The sequence below is a fragment of the Hyla sarda genome, chromosome 4 (genome assembly GCF_029499605.1).
Source record: "Hyla sarda isolate aHylSar1 chromosome 4, aHylSar1.hap1, whole genome shotgun sequence".
Taxonomy (NCBI): domain Eukaryota; kingdom Metazoa; phylum Chordata; class Amphibia; order Anura; family Hylidae; genus Hyla; species Hyla sarda.
Window position 1 is genome coordinate 195,213,572 of NC_079192.1, and position 19,587 is coordinate 195,233,158.

Consider the following 19,587-nt stretch of genomic DNA (forward strand, 5'->3'; position numbering starts at 1 on the left):
GTACTATCAGATGAGAGAGAGTACAGAGTAGTGCTATCAGACAGGAAAGAGCACAGATGAGTGCTATCAGACAGGAGAGAGCACATAGGAGTCCTTTCAGATAGGAGAGAGCACATTGGAGTCCTATCAGACAGTAGAAAGCACAGAGCAGTGACATCAGACAGTAGATAGCACAGAGGAGTATTATCAGACAGGAGAGAGTAGAGATGAGCAAACTTTTTAAAAATGTGATACGGCCGATTCGATGAATTTTCCGAAAAAAATTAGTTTCGATACAAATTTATTTGCGGCGAATCTATATTAAAAATGGCTATTTCTGGCCTACAGAGAACCTCAATAGGGGTATATAACACTTTGCTGTGTTCTAACATGCATGTGGTATGTGCTGGGGTAGTGAAATAATACTGTTATTCAAAATAACATGCAGATTACCGGCATCACTTTTAGAATCACTGAGGCAGAGCAGCACAATGACAGAGCCTGGAGGTGGCATCAGTATGAGGAGACCATATAGTGGCTGAATGACACAGCGTCAAGGTGGTGGCAGCATGAGGAGACCATATAGTGACTGAATGACAGCGTGGAGGTGTTGGCAGCATGAGGAGACCATATAGTGGTTGAATGACACAGCATGGAGGTGTTGGCAGCATGAGGAGACCATATAGTAGCTGAATGACACAGCGTGGAGATGTTGGCAGCGTGATGAGACCATATAGTGACTGAATGACATAGATTGGAGGTGTTGGCAGCAGGAAGAGACCATATAGGGGCTGAATGACACAGCTTGGATGAGGCTAAAGCACGATGAGACCATACAGTGGCTGAATGATATAGCGTGGAGGCTTTGGCAGCATGAGGAGACCATATAGTGGCTGAATGAGACAGCGTGGAGGTGGTGGCAGCATTAGGAGACCATAAATTGTCTGGAGGACACAGCTTGGATGAGGCTGAAGCAAGAAGAGACCATATAGTGTCTGAATGACACAGCTTGTAGTTGGCCATAGGGCCTCACAATCTCTAACAATAAAAGATGAATTTTGAAATTGCAATTGAAGATGTATGGTACCTAGTGCTACCATAAACATATTTAGGTAATGTCCTAGGCTCAGCAGCATCACTAAATCATGTAGTTGATATATGACACATACAGGAGCAGGCAGCAGCATGAGTACACTAGAGGGATTCACAACCCCTCACATTAACCCCTTAAGGACTCAGCCCATTTTGGCCTTAAGGACTCAGACAATTACATTTTTACGTTTTCATTATTTCCTCCTCGCCTTCTAAAAATCATAACTCTTTTATATTTTCATCCAAAGACTAGTATGAGGGCTTGCTTTTTGCGAAACCAGTTGTACTTTGTAATGAGATAACTCATTATATCATAGAATGTACGGGGCAACCAAAAAACACAATTTTTGTGGGGAAATTAAAAAGAAAAACGCAATTTTGCTAATTTTGGAAGGTTTCGTTTTCACGCCGTACAATTTATGGTAAAAATGACGTATGTTATTTATTCTGAGGGTCAATACGATTAAAAAGATACCCAATATTACATACTTTTCTATTATTGTTGTGCTTAAAAAAAATCACAAACTTTTTAACCAAATTAGTACGTTTATAATCCATTTATTTTGATGACCTATAACTTTTTTATTTTTCAGTATAAGCGGCGGTATGAGGGCTCATTTTTTGCACCATGATCTGTACTTTTTTTAAACCACATTTGCATGTAAAAAAACTTAATACATTTTAAATATTTTTTTTTATATAAAATGTATTAAAAAAGTAGCAATTTTGGACTTTTTTTTTTTTACGTTCACGCCGTTCACCGTACGGGATCATTAACATTTTATTGTAATAGTTCGGACATTTACACACGCGGCGATACCAAATATGTCTATTAAATTAATTTTTTACGCTTTTTGGGGGTAAAATAGGAAAAACCGGACGTTTTACTTTTTATTGGGGGAGGGGATTTTTCACTTTTTTTTTTACTTTTACTTTTAATTTTTTTTACATTTTTTTTACACTTGAATAGTCCCCATAGGGGACTATTCATAGCAATACCATGATTGCTAATACTGATCTGTTCTATGTATAGGACATAGAACAGATCAGTGTTATCGGTCATCTTCTGCTCTGGTCTGCTGGATCTCAAACCAGAGCAGAAGACGCCAGAAGCCGGAAGGAGGAAGGTGAGGGGGCCTCCGTGCGGCGTTCTGAATGATCGGATCCCCGCAGCAGCGCTACGGGCGATCCGATCATTCATTGAAATCGCGCACTGCCGCAGATGCCGGGATCTGTATTGATCCCGGCACCTGAGGGGTTAATGGCGGACGCCCGCGAGATCGAGGGCGTCGGCCATTGCCAGCGGGTCTCTGGCTGCGACCAGCAGCCGGGATCAGCCGCGCATGACATGGGCATCGCTCCGATGCCCGCAGTTATGCACAGAACGTTAAGTACCACCGCACCAGGACATACATTTACGTCCTGCGTCCTTAAGGGGTTAAAAGGTGAATATTGAAATCTCTATAGAAGATGCATATTAGCTAGTGTTACCATCCAAAAATGTAAGGCCCAAGCCCTGAGGCATCAGTAAGCCAAGTAATTCCTGAAAGACACAGGAGCAGTCAGGAGCAGGCATCAGCAGTACATCTGAGGGTTTCATAACCCCTTACATTGAAAGATCAATGTTGAAATTTCTATTAAATATATATTTAGCTCGTGCTAAACATCCAAAATGTAAGGCCCAAGCCCAGATGCATCAGTAAGCCAAGTAATTCCTTAAAGACACAGGAGCAGTCAGGTGCAGGAACAGCAGTACACCCGAGGGTTTCATATCCCCTTACATTGAAAGATCAATGTTGAAATCTCAATCTTGAAACAATGTATGTTCTAATCATGCTGCTGCCAACTCAAGGCTATGCCATTCAGCCACTACATGGTCTACTCATGCTTCAGCCAACTCCATTCTGTGCCATTCAGCCACTATATGGTCTCCTTATGCTTCAGCCACCTCCAGGCAGTGCCATTCAGACACTATATGGTCTCCTCATGCTGCCACAAACTCTAGGCTGTGCCAATCAGCCATTATATGGTCGACTCATGCTTCACCACCTCCAGTCTGTGCCATTCAGACACTATATGGTCTCCTCATGCTTAAGCCAACTCCAGGCTGTGCCATTCAGCCACTATATGGTCTCCTCAAGCTTCAGCCAACTACAGGCTGTGCCAGTCAGACACTATATGGTCTTCTCATGCTTCAACCACCTCCAGTCTGTGCCATTCAGACACTATATGGTCTCCTCCTGCAGCCACAAACTCCCGACTGTGCCAATCAGCAACTATATGCTCTACTCATGCTGCTGCCATATGGTCTCCTCATGCTTCATCCAACTCCCGGCTTTGCCATTTAAACACTATGGTCTCCTCATGCTTCACCACCTCCTGGCTGTGCCATTCAGACACTGTATGGTCTCCTCATGCTTCGCCACCTCCAGGCTGTGCCATTCAGTCTCTATATGGTCTCCTTATGCTTCAGCCAACTCCAGGCTGTGCCATTCAGACCCTATATGGTCTCCTCATGCTTAAGCCACCTCTAGGCTGTGCCATTCAGACACTACATGGTCTCCTCCTGCTGCCACAAACTCCCAACTGTGCCAATCAGCCACTATATGTTCTACTCGTACTGTCACCAACTCCAGGCTGTGCCAATCAGACACTATATGGTCTCCTCATGCTTCAGCCAACTTCAGGCTGTGCCATTCAGCCACTATATGGTCTCATCATGCTTCAGCCACCTTCGGGCTGTGCCATTAAGACACTATATTGTCTCCTCTTACTGCCACAAACTCCAGGCTGTGCCAATCAGCTTCTATATGCCCTACTCATGCTGCCGCCAACTCCAGGCTGGGCCATTCATCCACTATATGGTCTCCTCATTCTTCAGTCAATGCCAGGCTGTGCCATTCAGACACTATATAGTCTCCTCATGCTTCACCACCTCCAGGCTGTGCCATTCAGCCACTATATGGTCTCCTTATGCTTCAGACAACTCCAGGCTTTGCCATTCAGACACTGTATGGTCTCCTCCTGCTCCTACAAACTCCTGGCTGTGTCAATCAGCCACTATATGTTCTACTCATGCTGCAGCCAACTCCAGGCTTTGCCATTCAGCCACTTTATGTTCTATTCATGCTACCGCCAACTCCAGGTTTTGCCATTCAGCCACTATATAGTCTTCTAATGCTTCAGTTAACTCCAGCTGTGCCATTCAGTCACTATATTCAGTATATGGTTTCCTCATGCTTCAGCCAATTCCAGGCTTTGCCATTCAGACACTATATGGTCTCCTCATGCTTCATGACCCACAGGCTGTGCCACACAGGCTTCAGCCACTACATTCAGTATATGGTTTCCTCATGCTTCAGCCAATTCCAGGCTTTGCCATTCAGACACTATATGGTCTCCTCATGCTTCATGACCCACAGGCTGTGCTTTTCAGCCACTATATGGTCTCCTCCTGCTTCAGCCCACTCCAGACTGTGTAATTCTGCCACTATATGGTGTCGTCATGCTTCAGCCAACTCCAGGCTGTGTTATTCAGACACTATATGGTCTCCTCAGGCTGCCACAAACTCCAGGCTGTGCCAATCAGCCACTATATGGTCTCCTAATGCTTCAGCCCACACCAGGCTGTGTCATTCAGACACTTTATGGTCTCCTCATGCTTCACTACCTCCAGGCTGTGCCATTCAGCCACTATACGTTCTACTCATGCTGTCACCAACTCCAATCTGTGCCATTCAGCCACTATATGGTCTCCTCATGCTTCAGCCAACTCCAGGCTGTGCCATGCAGCCACTATATGGTATCCTCATGCTTCATCCAACTCCAGGCTTTGCCATTCAGACACTATTGTCTCTTCATGCTTCACCACCTCCTAGCTGTGCCATTCATACACTGTATGGTCTCCTCATGCTTTGCCACCTCCAGGCTGTGCCATTCAGTCTCTATATGGTCTCTTTATTTCAACTTTTAAAATTCCTCTTTGAATCTTATGGATTGTGAAGCCCTATTGTCTACTCATGCTGCCGCCAGCTCCAGGCTGTACCATTCAGCCACTATATGGTTTACTGATGCTGCTGGGCCTGGGACATTATTTTATTTATAAAAATATTTTATGGTAGCACTAGCTATGATAAATCTTCAATTTCAATTTTAAAATTAATCTTTTAATCTTAGGGATTGTAAAGCCCTCTTGTCTAGTCATGCTGCTGCAAGCTCCAGGCTGTGTTATTGTGCTACCATATGGTCTCTTTATGCTGTTGGCACCTTAATTTTTTTATTTTATTTTAATATATCTAAAATCTTCAATTTAAAATTTCAAAATTATATTTAATCTTCTTTAATCTTACATATATCTTTAATATAGTATGTAAGCACATTGGGTGAACTCCTAATGATATGAATAGAGAACCAAGAAGCATGGGGTCACTTATAGAAATATATGACAATTAGTTTAATCAAGTAAAAAATAGGGTCTATAAGAGACCTAAAATCAGTACATATATGTATCAGGAGATTATCAGCATCAAACAATAGTTGGGCTAATACCATTACAAGTATAGACCGTAATCTTAGGTGGTAAATTGGCTATAAAGAGTGCATACAGAACCATGTAGTAGACATAGTAAACAGTACAGGCTCAAGTGGCCATATATTGCACGTGTATCCAAGAGGTAGCATAATATGTAAACATATGCAGTACAAAAAACCACCAAGGTGTAAATAATATCCACAAGTATACAGGGATGCCCCCACTCCAACGTCCGTTTTGGCTATGCTGCCTTCTTCCGAAAAAAGAACTGTAATCCCAAGTCTTGGTCTCCTAGAGCCAAAGAGGCCTTCTCCTCTCATGACCTGATCCTAAAAAAAAACCTTCTTTTTGGAGGTAGATGCTTCATCTTTAGGAGCTTGCGCCGTCTTAACCCAAAAACCCTCCAAAAGCAAAACTGTTACCTGTGGTTTTTGCCTCATCCTACCTGTGCCGCATAGCACCTCAGCAGCCTGTGTGGACAAGTTGTATCAGGGGTAGCGTCCTGGGTGCGGCCTGCTGCAACAAGTCCATCCCACTTTGCGGCGGGCTCTGGTGAAAACCAGTGGTACCTTAGACTCTGCTCCCTGGTACGGCCCACGTCATCATCCACACAGGTTCAGCGGATTCACTGCTCAACTGCCATTTCAAAAGCATATTATGGCTTTTGGAGAGAGAATATTGCTGAAATGGTTTTTGGGGGCCTTGTTGCATTTAGGAAGCCCCCATGGTGCCAGAACAGTAAAACAAAACAAAAAAAAAAAACATTGCACAATTCTGAAAACTACACCCCTTAAGGAACATAACAAGGGGTACATTGAGCCTTAACACCCCACAGTTGTTTGATGAATTTTTGTTAAAGTTGGACATGAAAATGAAAAATTAGCCACAGGTTCCATTGGGCTTCAAATTTTGTGTATTGATGCTGGGCCAAGGCATAAGAGCGTTCATATTCACAGGTTAGATTCACATGGTGTAGCACATCGGTCAAGCTGGGGGATTTTATAGTTTTCCAATTTCTGGTAATTAACAATTTAGTGGATATGAGTAGATGAGCGATCACAGTGCGGGAGGGTACTGGGAAGTCCTCTAAGTCAATGAGTAGCAAGGCCGTTTGAGGGGTAAGAGTAGTCTGGTAGCCAAGTAACCTATTAATACTCAGTTCAATACCTCTCCAGAGTGGGCGTATTATTTGACAGTGCCAAAGAACATGCGAAAGCGTGCCCAAAGCTCCACATTCCCTCTAGCAACTTTGTGAACATGATGGGTTGACATGGTGTAATCTCATAGGCGTGTAATACCATCTAAACACTGTCTTAGACACTGCCTCTTGGTGGTTAGTGCACCTAAATATTTTCTTCACCCAACGGAATGATAGCTGCCATTGGTTATCAGTAAGTATGGTCGCTAGTTCCTTTTCCCATTTTTTCATGTAATCAAAATGTAGCAACAACTGCTTGTCATTAAGATAGTTATAAAAGAAAGTTATACCCTTAATTATTTTACCATCCCTGTGTAGATAGTTCAGTAGTTTCGTTGGAATCTTTATAGTGCTGAGGATATTAGTGTTAATCAGACTTCTAATTTGTATGCTCTTGTAAAACTCTCTATGTGGGATCCGACTACTCTCTAAGTGACGGAAAGTGTATATTCCCATCTGGTTCTAGAACGTCTCCGATTGATGTAAGCCCTAACTGCATCCACTGCATTAGATCCAAGTCAGGAATGCATAGGGACAAAAAATCAAGGGGTATGTCTGCAGGCTGACAGGCACTTAAGGGGCTGGGTTGTTGGAGAGCCTTTTTCCAGATAGATTCTGACACCGACACTGCAGATAAGTAGGACTTTGGAACCGATTTGTTAGCTGCAATGGCTATCAATCTTGATTTCAATGAGTAGTCTGGGCTGCACTGCTGTTCCAGAGATATCCATGTCTTATCTGGTGTAGGTTTCCACCAATACTGTAATTGGTCTAATATGCACGCTTTTTAGTAGTCCTCTATGTGAGGTAAGCCTAATCCCCCAGAGAGCTTATGATGCGTCATGACTCTTTTCTGAATTCTCAGACGTTTGTCCTGCCAAACAAAGCTGTTTATCAATTTATTGATGTCCTTAAAGAAGGAGGTAGGTATGTGTATGGGGAGAGTCCTAAATAAATATAGAAGTTTGGGGAGTAAGAACATCTTGAAGGACGCCATCCTCCCAAACCATGACAAAATGGCTTTCGCATAAGTTTGCATAGCCATGGACAGTGACTGTAGTAGTGGTAAAAAGTTAGTATGGAACATGCGTGAGGACGGATAAGTAAGTTGTATGCCCAAGTAAGTGATGGATGTGTCTTGCCAGTCTAGTGTAAATGTATTCTGTAAGGAGGATAACAGCAACTGGGGAAGGCCCACAGGAAGGATCTGTGATTTGGCAACGTTCAATTTGTAGTATGAAATTTGGCTAAACGTGTGAATAGTTTGGAACAGTGCTGGTAAAGATTGTTGGACATTAGTAAGTGAGAGGAGTATGTCATCCGCAAAGAGTGCGAGCTTGTGTTCAGTTGCTTTAATTTGTACTCCCATAATGTCTGTGTTTAGGCGGATAGCCTGCGCTAGGGGTTCGATAGACAGTAGGAAAATTAGGGGCGACAGGGGGCAGCCCTGATGCGTGCCGTTAGACAGGGTGAACCGGCGGGAAAGTGCTCCATTAGTAAAAACTCTTGCCACGGGGTTAGAGTAAAGGGCCTTTATTGCTAATAATATCGGTCCAGAGAATCCAAAACTCTCAAGTGCCGAAAACGTATATTGCCAGTTCACCCTGTCAAAGGCCTTTTCTGCGTCTAATGCCAAAAAAAACTAGGGAATTTTATAAACTTCACAATGCTGAAGTAATGATAAAACTTTGCGAGTGTTATCCGGTGCCTGCCTGCCTAGCGTGAAGCCCACTTGGTACGTGTGTAGAATGGTGGGCAAGAGCACTTGCAGTCTCACAGCGAGCACTTTAGCATAAATTTTGACGTCACTATTTAATAGTGAGATTGGGCGGTAATTAGAAACTATTTCTCTATTCTTGCCTGGTTTTGGGATTGTTGTGATTAGGGCCTCTAACATGTCAGGAGGAAAGGAACCCGTAGACATAGCTATATTTAAAACTAAGTGTAAATGGGGCAGGAGTGTAGGGAGAAATCGTTTATAATATTCATTGGGGAGTCCATCCGGGCCAGGGGCTGTATGTGAAGGGAGGGAGCGAACTGCCGACCTGATTTCCTGAGGGGTGATAGCCTGAGGAGAGGGATTCCGGGTCTAATTTAGGCAGATGGAGAGAGGAGAGGAAGGTATTAATAGCCAATTGAGACGGTTGTGGGCATAGAGGATCTTATTCAGACGACGCGTTTCGCAAGGGGTCCCTTGCTTCATCAGGTCGTGACCTGATGAAGCAAGGGACCCCTTGCGAAACGCGTCGTCTGAATAAAGCTTTTAAAAACTTTCAATTGCTCCCGTATCTTCCTCCTTCTTCAACCCCCACCTGGGTCGGGAGTTGAAGCATCTACGCATCTGGAGGCGCCCCAGAGAAGCATCGCCGTTTTTACCAGGACTGGACAAGCACCTTGCCGAGGTCATCCAGCATCCACACCACTAAGCTGAGTCGGGTGTCTACAGTTCGATCATATTGATTTTTCTGTAAGGCCTCCAAAGTGGCAATATTGTTGAGGGCTTCCGTCATATCTTGTTGTCTACGCCTTTTCAGGGTGGCACCCAGCTGGATAAAAGAGCCTCTCATCACCGCTTTGTGTGCCTGCCAGATTGTAGCTGGAGTCACATCATCAGTAGCATTAAGCTGAAAGTATTCCTCCATTTTTTTTTCTATCGTCAATGAATGGTCTGTGTGTGCTATTATGTGGGAGTTGGCCCTCCACACAAAGTCGCTGTGCATGTCTCGATTGCAGTGGATGGTCAGACTGACAGGCGCATGATCCGACCACGTGGGTACTCCAATGTTGGTGTCCCGTACTTTAGTTATCATACCCCTATCAACTAAGATTAAATCTATCCTGGAATATGTGTGAAATCTAGGCGAACAGTAGGTATAATCTCGTTCAGTTGCGTGTTGAATGCGCCAGATATCAAATAGATCATTCTCAATAATTGTCTTTGTCAAATAAAAAGATCTGTGACCTGTTGATGCTGAGAGGTCCAAGCCAGGGTTTGCCACAGAGTTAACCCCTTAAGGACCCAGCCCAAATATACCTTAAGGACCCAGCCATTTTTTGAACATCTGACCACTGTCACTTCAAGCATTAATAACTATGGGATGCTTTTACCTTTCATTCTGATTCCGAGAATGTTTTTTCGTGACATATTCTACTTTATGTTAGTGGTAAAATTTTGTCGATACTTGCATCATTTCTTGGTGAAAAATTCAAAAATTTGATGAAAAAATTGAAAATTTTGCATTTTTTTTTACTTTGAAGCTCACTGCTTGTAAGGAAAATGGATATTCCAAATAAATTATACATTGATTCACATATACAATATGTCTACTTTATGTTTGCTTCATAAAATTGACGTGTTTTTATTTTTGGAAGACATCAGAGGGCTTCAAAGTTCAGCAGCAATTTTCCAATTTTTCACAATTTTCAAAATCGGAATTTTTCAGGGACCAGTTCAGTTTTGAAGTGGATTTGAAGGGCCTTCATATTAGAAATACCCCACAAATGACCCCATTATAAAAACTGCACCCCTCAAAGTATTCAAAATGACATTCAGTAAGTGTGTTAACCCTTTAGGTGTTTCACAGGAATAGCAGCAAAGTGAAGGAGAAAATTCAAAATCTTCATTTTTTACACTCGCATGTTCTTGTAGACCCAGTTTTTGAATTTTTACAAGGGGTAATAGATGAAAAATCCCCCCAAAATTTGTAACCCAATTTCTCTCGAGTAAGGAAATACCTCATATGTGTATGTCAAGTGTTCGGCGGGTGCACTAGAGGGCTCAGAAGGGAAGGAGCGACAATAGGATTTTGGAGCGGGAATTTTGCTGAAATGGTTTTTGGGGGGCATGTCACATTTAGGAAGCCCCTATGGTGCCAGAACAGCATAAAACCCCAACATGGCATACTATTTTGGAAGCTAGACCCCTCAAGGCATGTAACAAGGGGTCCAGTGAGCCATAACACCCCACAGGTGTTTGACGACTTCTCGTTAAAGTCGGATGTGTAAATGAAAAAAAAAATGTTTCACTAAAGTGCAGTTTTTCCCCCAAATTTACAATTTTTACAAAGGGTAATGGGAGAAAATGCCCCCCCAAATGTGTAACCCCATCTCTTCTGAGTAAGGAAATACCACATGTTAGGACATAAGAGAAGGAGTCACATTTGGCTTTTTGAAAGCAACTTTTGCTGAAATGTTTTTTTGGGGGCATGTCGCATTTAGGAAGCCCCTGTGGTGCCAGAACAGCAAAAAATACCCACATGGCATACTATTTTGCAAACTACACCCCTCAAGGAACGTAACAAGGGGTCCGCTGAGCCTTAACACCCCACAGGTGTTTGACGACTTTTCGTTAAAGTTGGATGTGTAAATAAATTTTTTTTTTTTTTTTACTAAAATGCAGTTTTTCCCCTAAATTTTACATTTTTACAAGGGGTCATAGGAGAAAATGACCCCCAAAATGTGTAACCCCATTTCTTCTGAGTATGGAAATACCCCATGTTAGGACGTAAAATGCTCTGCTGGCGAACTACAATGCTCAGAAGAAGAGGAGCGCCATTGAGCTTTTGGAAAGAGAATTAGTTTGGAATGGTAGTCAGGGGCCATGTGCGTTTACAAAGCCCCCCCTGGTGCCAGAACAGTGGACCCCCCCACATGTGACCCCATTTTGGAAACTACACCCCTCACAGAATTTAATAAGGGGTGCAGTGAGTATTTACACCCCACAGATCTTTGGAACAGTGGGCTGTGCAAATGAAAAATTTAATTTTTCATTTTCACGAACCACTGTTCCAAAAATCTGTCAGACACCTGTGGGGCGTAAATTCTCAATGTACCCCTTATTACATTACGTGAGGGGTGTAGTTTCCAAAATGGGGTCACATGTGTCGGGGGTTCATTGTTCTGGCACTATGGGGGCTTTGTAAACACATGTGGCCTTCAATTCCGGACAAATTTTCTCTACAAAATCCCAATGGCGCTCCTTCTCTTCTGAGCATTGTAGTTTGCCCCAGAGCACTTTAAATTCACATATGGGATATGTTCTTACTCAGAAGAGATGGGTTTACAAATTTGGGGGGGCTTTTTTCCTATTTCCCGATGTGAAAATGAAAAATTTAGGGTAACACCAGAATTTTAGTGAAAAAATATAATTTTTTTCATTTTCCCATCCAACTTTAATGACAATTCGTCAAACACCTGTGGGGTGTTCAGGCTCACTATACCCCTTGTCACGTTCGGTGAGGGGTGTAGTTTCCAAAATGGGATCACATGTGGGTATTTTTTTTTTGCGTTTGTCAGAACCGCTGTAAAATCAGCCACCCCTGTGCAAATCACCAATTTAGGCCTCAAATGTACATGGTGCGCTCTCACTCCTGAGCCTTGTTGTGTGCCCGCAGAGCATTTTACGCCCACATCTGGGGTATTTCTGTACTCAGGAGAAATTGCGTTACAAATTTTGGGGGTCTTTTCCTTTTACCGCTTGTGGAAATAAAAAGTATGGGGCAACACCAGCATGTTAGTGTAAATTTTTTAATTTTTTTACACTAACAGGCTGGTGTAGCCCCCAACTTTTCCTTTTCACAAGCGGTAAAAGGAAAAAAAGCCCCCCAAAATTTGTAGTGTAATTTCTCCTGACTACGGAGATACCCCATATGTGGCCCTAAACTGTTTCCTTGAAATACGACAGGGCTCCGAAGTAAGAGAGCACCATGCGCATCTGAGGACTAAATTAGGGATTGCATAGGGGTGGACATAGGGGTATTCTACGCCAGTGATTCCCAAACAGGGTGACTCCAGCTGTTGCTAAACTCCCAGCATGCCTGGACAGTCAGTGGCTGTACAGAAATGCTGGGAGTTGTTGTTTTGCAACAGCTGGAGGCTCCGTTTTGGAAACCCTGCCGTACAAGACGTTTTAAATTGTTTATTGGGGGGGGGGGCAGTGTAAGGGGGTGTATATGTAGTGTTTTACCCTTTATTATTTTTCAGTGTAGCATAGTGTAGTGTTCATAGGGTACATTCACACAGGTAGGGATTTACGGAGAGTTTCCCGCTAGGAGTTTGCACTACGGCGGAAATTTTTTTGCAGCTCAAACTTGAGACAGGAAACTTACTGTAAATCAGCCCATGTGAATGTACCCTATACATTCACATTGGGGGGGGGGGCAAACCTCTAGCTGTTGCAAAACTACAACTCCCAGCAGCATGTACTGACAGACCGTCCATGCTGGGAGTTGTAGTTTTGCAACAGCTGGAGGCACACTGGTTGGAAAACCTTCAGTTAGGTTCTATTACCTAACTCAATATTTTCCAACCAGTGTGCCTCCAGCTGTTGCAAAACTACAACTCCCAGCATGTACTAATCACCGAAGGGCATGCTGGGAGATGTAGTTATGCAACAGCTGTAAGTACCCAACTACAACTCCCAGCATGCCGAGACAGCTGTTTGCTTTCTGGGCATGCTGGGAATTGCAGTTTTGCAACATCTGGAGAGCTACAGTTTTTAGACCACTGCACAGTGATCTCCAAACTATGGACCTCCAGATGTTGCAAAACTACAACTCCCAGCATGTCCAGACAACAAACAGCTATGTGGGCATGCTAGGAGTTGTAGTTTTGCAACATCTGGAGGGATATAGTTTAGAGACCACTGTATAGTGGTCTCAAACTGCAGCCCTCCAGCTATTGCAAAACTACATATTCCAGCATGCCCAAACAGCTGTCTGGGCATGCTGGGAGTTGTAGCTTTGCAACATCTGGAGGGCTACAGTTAGAGACCACGGTCTCAGACTGTAGCCCTCCAGATCTACTTACCGGCTTCCGTAGGATCCCTGCAGCCGTCCTCTTCAGACGCACGTGACGCCGCCCGCCGATCACCGTCGCCGCAGCCTCCGGACGGGTAAGTGGACGTCGGCACCCGGTCCCCTTCGGTTCCCCGTTCTGCCCCGCCTATTGTGGGTGGGCAGGACGGGGAAAATGAAAGTTAACCCCCCCCCGCCCCCGGTCTGCTATTGGTCGTCGCCTCTGACGATCAATAGCAGACCAATAGCAGGGATAGGAGGGGTGGCAACCCTGCCACCTCACTCCTATGCCTACAGGGGGATCGTGGGTGTCTTAGACAACCGCGATCCCCCTTCTATTCCGGTCACAATAGACCCGTATGACCCGGAATCGGCGCAAATCGCAAGTGTGAATTCACTTGCGATTTGCGCCGATCGCCGACGTGGGGGGTCTGATGACCCCCCTGGGCATTTGCACGGGGTGCCTGCCGATTGATATCAGCAGTCACCCCGGCCCGGTCCCCGCCCGGCACGCGGCGGGGACCGAAATTCCCACTGGCGTATGGATACGCCCTGGGTCCTTAAGTACCAGGACGTCAAGGCGTATTCATACGCCCTAGGTCCTTAAGTGGTTAAAGTCCCCACACACAATTAACGCTCCCTTCCTCACAGCGCTCATCTTCCTGAAAACTCTCTCTAAAAAGAGGTTCTGGCGTACATTTGGGGCATACAAATTGACCAACGTGTACTGAACATTGTTTATAAGGCATACCACAATGATATATCTACTTTGGGGGTCAATAATCTGTTTCTCTATAGTTAGTGCAATCCTATCACTAAATGCTATCATGACCCCCCTCTTCTTTTTTTTAAAAGAAGAGCATATGACAGTGGGATATTTCCTATGAGTCAGAGAAGGGGATTTTTGTCACCTACATGAGTCTCTTGTATACAGGCTATGTCTGCCTTGGCTCGTGTCAACTCCCGCCACATAAAATTACGTTTAGGGGGGCTATTTAGCCTGTTTACATTTAGGGAAAATACCTCCACACTCATGGCGGCTGCTGTATATATATCAGAGAGGGGGAAGGGGGGGAGGGACACGGGGGGGAAAGAAGAATAAAGCAATAAAACAAACAAATATATAAATATACATACAACGAGAAACCTATAACAACAGGTTCCCCGTAGCTAATTAGTTCCAAGTACTAATAATAGTGAAGTAGTGCACAATATCACTCAAAGAGTAAAACAGTAATAACATCAACACAGTGTATCGCCAGTGGGTGTACGCTTCAAATGGGGTATCATGGAGCAAAAATAGAATAGAAGTCAAATGAACAACAGAACAGTCACAAATGCCAAGTCACCTCCAAGGCACCAGTAGTAATGTCAGAGTGGAGTCACAGATGTTACCATCTCATCTGTCAAGCCGGTTCTGATCGGCTCCTCTGAGCCAAATCTGGAGAGGGCTCCGGAGGGTCTCTGACTGCTAGGCCCCAGGATAGGAGAGTCTTCATACCCTCTGCTACAGAATTTAGAGCAAACATTTTATTCTGTCTCAGAACCAGGACCTTGGCGGGGAATCCCCATCTATAGGGGATGCCTAGTCTGCGCAGTTCCAGTGTCAAAGGGTGAAAGTCTCTTCTTGCCTGCAATGTGGCCGCCGACAGGTCTGCAAACATCAGGATGTCTTCATATGGTTCAGGCAAAGATTTGTGTTTTCTGGAGAATCTCAGTAGCATATCTTTAGTATTATAGAAAGTAAACCTAGCGAGCACATCCCTGGGGACATCGTCAGGTAGATTCTTAGGCTTAGGGATCCTATGCGCTCGGTCGATGCTATATTCATAGCCATCTAAATCAGGCAGTAAGGAATGGGTTAACTCTTTAATGTATTGAGAAAGCTGGGAGCCAGGAATTGATTCCGGGATGCCACGGAACTTTACATTATTTCTCCTATTTCTATCTTCAGCATCCACTAGTTTAGCCTGTACTGCTTCCATTTTATCGTCCAAGACGTTGTGAGCATCAACTAGCTCGTTATGAGCCTGAGCAAAAGAGCCCATTTTGTTTTCTACATGTAGGATCTTAGTGTCCATTACTTGTAGGGAAGCTCGGACTGGTTGCAGTAGCATGTTAAAGTCCTTATGGATGGATGAACGCAGCAGTAACAGCATGTCCTTCAATGTTGACTCAGACACTGTCTTGTCAGAGGTTTGATAAGCTGCAAAGATGTCGGACTCTCTTTCGGCCCCCTCTGCACTGCTGTCTCCTCTCTCACCATCTGCACAGCCCCCGTCTAAGTCCATTCTGGGCTTCTGCTTAATAGGGCTAACTTGGGGCGAGTGCCCTATATTGTCTCCAGGGACACAATCCCGGATGCTGCCGCTACTGTCCGCCCTATCCTGCAGTGAAGCAGCGAGGGATAGGGGCAATGTGTCATCTGCCATGTCTGGATTTTGGGGCGTCCGCTCCCCCCAGGGACACAGGTGAGCTATGGGTTCTCGGCAGTTCACAAGACTTAGGGGCTCTAGAGGAGGGCATATTGCATCCTACCTTGAGCCTTTGTTGTTTTGGGAGATGTGCTGCTTCCGCTTCATGGCGTTGGGCAGTAATCGCTAGCGGGTCCCGCTCAGTCAGTGAGGGAGAAGACGCTCCGGCGCCATCTTTATTTCGCCGCCTCCCCGACTTGTCCGGCTGAAAAAAAATGCTTTAGGGACTTCACTTCTCTCTGTTTATCGGTCCTGGTCCTGCCCCAAGTCGCCATCTCGGATCTGTGATCCAGTAAGCCGCAGTAACAGTCGCTGGCAGGCATTTGTATCAGCTTTTACCGGTGCCTCTAACGGAGCTACTCACTCACGCGGCCATTCAGTGCAGCGGCCAAACCACGCCCCCCTAGCCCAATTTCTCTTGAGTAAGGAAATACCCCGTATGTGGATGTAAAGTTCTGTGCGAGCGCTCAACAGGGCTCTTGGAAGAGCGCCATAGGGCTTTTGGAGAGAGAATTTGGCTGCTAGGACCCACCGGGTTTGAAGCGTTCTCCACTCTTGAGAACAGTTTAAACCCTGGATCAGGGCATGCAGGTATGCCCTTGGTCCTTAACTACAAGGATGCAAGGCCTTACGTCCTGGATTGGTTAAAAACCCACAAAAAAAAAAAAAAGAGAAAACACTGTAAATGATAAATTCCCCCATACATTGTTTTCATCTGGTGAAAGCTATCGGAAACTTATGTAAATTAGAAAAATATTTATACTGAATTCATCATGGTTCTCATGCAGCATAGAATTATGCTATGATTGATAGGACAACCAGAATTGAGGATAATATATATATATATATTTTCAATTTCCATACCTTGATAAATGACTCTCATTAGCTTAATGTCTTGATCATTAGGCATAATGTGCTCAGTCAGCATTCTGCTACTTTCTTCATGATCTTTATTTCTATAACTTGCACATCTCTCCAAAACAGTTAAATATATTTTTAAAAGACATGTTCTTGCTGCATAGCATAAGAGAATATAAATTTAAAATGTTATCAAACTGGCTAAAACGGATGCATTTTCTTTTCTACACAAATGTTGTTTTTAAAATACTGCTGAAGGCCATAGACTTTAGTCACTATACATATTAGGATTTTAGTATAGTATTTCTTTTTTTATATGTAAGTTGAATATCTTGAATTTCAGGGCAATTCTAGTTTTTTTGCTGCCTAAGGCAAAGAAAAAACTGAAATATAAACATTAATATACACCAGCAGGGACTATACCAAAAGCATAAATACATACCAGCAGTGAAAAAACAGCACACATACATGCGTACAATGCATTCGAAAAGTCTTCAGACCCTTTCACTTTTATCACATTTTGCCATGTTTCAGTCTTGTGGTAAAATAAACAAAGAAAAAAATTAAGTTCCTCCCATCATTTTGCACTCAAAATCAATACCCAATAATGACAAAGTGAAAACAGAATCTTATATATTAAAAAGGAAAACCTAAATTATTGCATTGGCATAAGCATTCAGATCTTTTACACAGTACTTAGTTGAAGCACCTTTGGCAGCAATTGCAGCCGTCTTCATGGGTATGATGCCAGAATATTTGCATATTCGCAGTTTGGGGATCCTCTCAAGCTCTGTCAGGTTTGTCAGGCAATTTTTAGGTCTCGAGCGAGATGCCCAATAGGGTTCAGTCAAGGCTCTGGCTGGGCCACTCAAGGACATCCACACCTAAGGCACTTGTTTTGCCTCTGCTTTGTGCTAAGGGTCATTATCTTGTTGTAAAGTAAACCTTCTGCCAAATCTGAGGTCCAAAGCACTCTGAATAAGGTTTTTGTTAAGAATAGCTTGTTTCATTTAGTTTTCCTTCAATCCTAACCAGTCCTTTTCCCAGCTGCTGAAAAACATCTCCACAGCATGATGCTACTGCCACCACTATGCTTTACAGTATTGGGCAGGTGATAATGACCAATGTCTGGCTTCCTCTAAACATGATGCTTAGAATTGAGAACAAACAGTTACATTTTGGTTTCATCAGGCCAAAAAAGCTTGTTTCTCACACTCGGAGACTCCTTCTTCTTTGCAAACTCTTGGTGTGCTTTTGTGGAGATGCTTCTTTTTGGCCATTCTACCATAAGGTCCAAATTAGTGGTGTGCTGTAGTGATGGTTAACCTTCTGGAAGTTTTTCTGACCTGCACACCGGATTCTTGGTCACCTCACTCTAGACTCTTTTCTCCTGATTAAAGGGGTATTCCAGAATTTTTTTTTAATTTGACTATGCTACAGGGGCTGTAAAGTTAGTGTTGTTCATAATATAGTGTCTGTACCTGTGTGTGACTGTTTTCTCACAATTGTTATGCAATTTGCACCTCAATATTTATTTTTTCCAGCTTGCAATGCGGCCGAGACCTGACTCACTAGTCAGCTGATGACAGGGAGCCTATCTGTTTCAATGGGTGGAGGGATCGCTTGGTGGGAGACTGATCAATCTGCAACTAATGCAACAGCTGTAGGCACCCTGATTGAAAACCACAGGTCTTTGAATGGATGCAGCTCATTTATGTTTCAATGGGTGGGGTGGCTGATGTGTGGGAGGAAGGAAAATGGAATTTTGGGATTTGTAGTGAAAGAAAGAAAAGTCAAACAAGAAATACCAGTTCAAAAAAAGCCAGCCAGAGTGTTATGGTAACCTCACAACATAGCCCTTTAGCCCCAAGATAAGCGCAGATCCTTCCTAAGCATGTCCATTACTGTCTGCCAGGTATGTACTAAAATCCCCTTATGCTGGATAACCCCTTTAACCACATAGGGACCCAGGGCATACAGGTATGCCTTTGGTCCCTGGTACTTAAGGACCGTGGGAATTTCGGTACCCGCCGCTCACCAGGCGGGGATCGGACCGGGGTGACTGCCGATATCGATCAGCAGGCACTCGGCGCAAATGCCCAGGGGGGTCAACAACCCCCCCCCCATGTTGGCGATCGGTGCAAATCGCAAGTGAATTCACACCTGTGATTTGCGCCGATTCCGGGTATATGGTGACCTGGTGACCCGAAATATAAGGGGGATCGCGGTTGTCCATGACACCGACTATCCCCCTGAAGGGATAGGAGTGAGGTGGCAGGGGTGCCACCCTTCCTATCCCTGCTATTGGTCGTCAAGACGCGATGACCAATAGCAGATTGGGGGCGGGGGGGGGGGTTAACTTTTGGTTTCCCCGTTCTGCCCACCCACAATAGGCGGGGCAGGACGGGGAAACCGACCAAGGGCGAGGTCCACTCACTCATCGACGGTGTCAGCGGGCGACAATCGGCGGAAGAAGAGGACGGCTATGGAAGCCAGTGAGTTGCCTAGCAACATCTGGAGGGCTACAGTCTGAGACCACTATACAGTGGTCTCTAAACTATAGCCCTCCAGATGTTGCAAAACGACAACTTCCAGCATGCCCAGACAGCTATTTGCTGTGTGGGCATGCTGGGGTTTGCAGTTTTGCAACAGCTGGAGCGC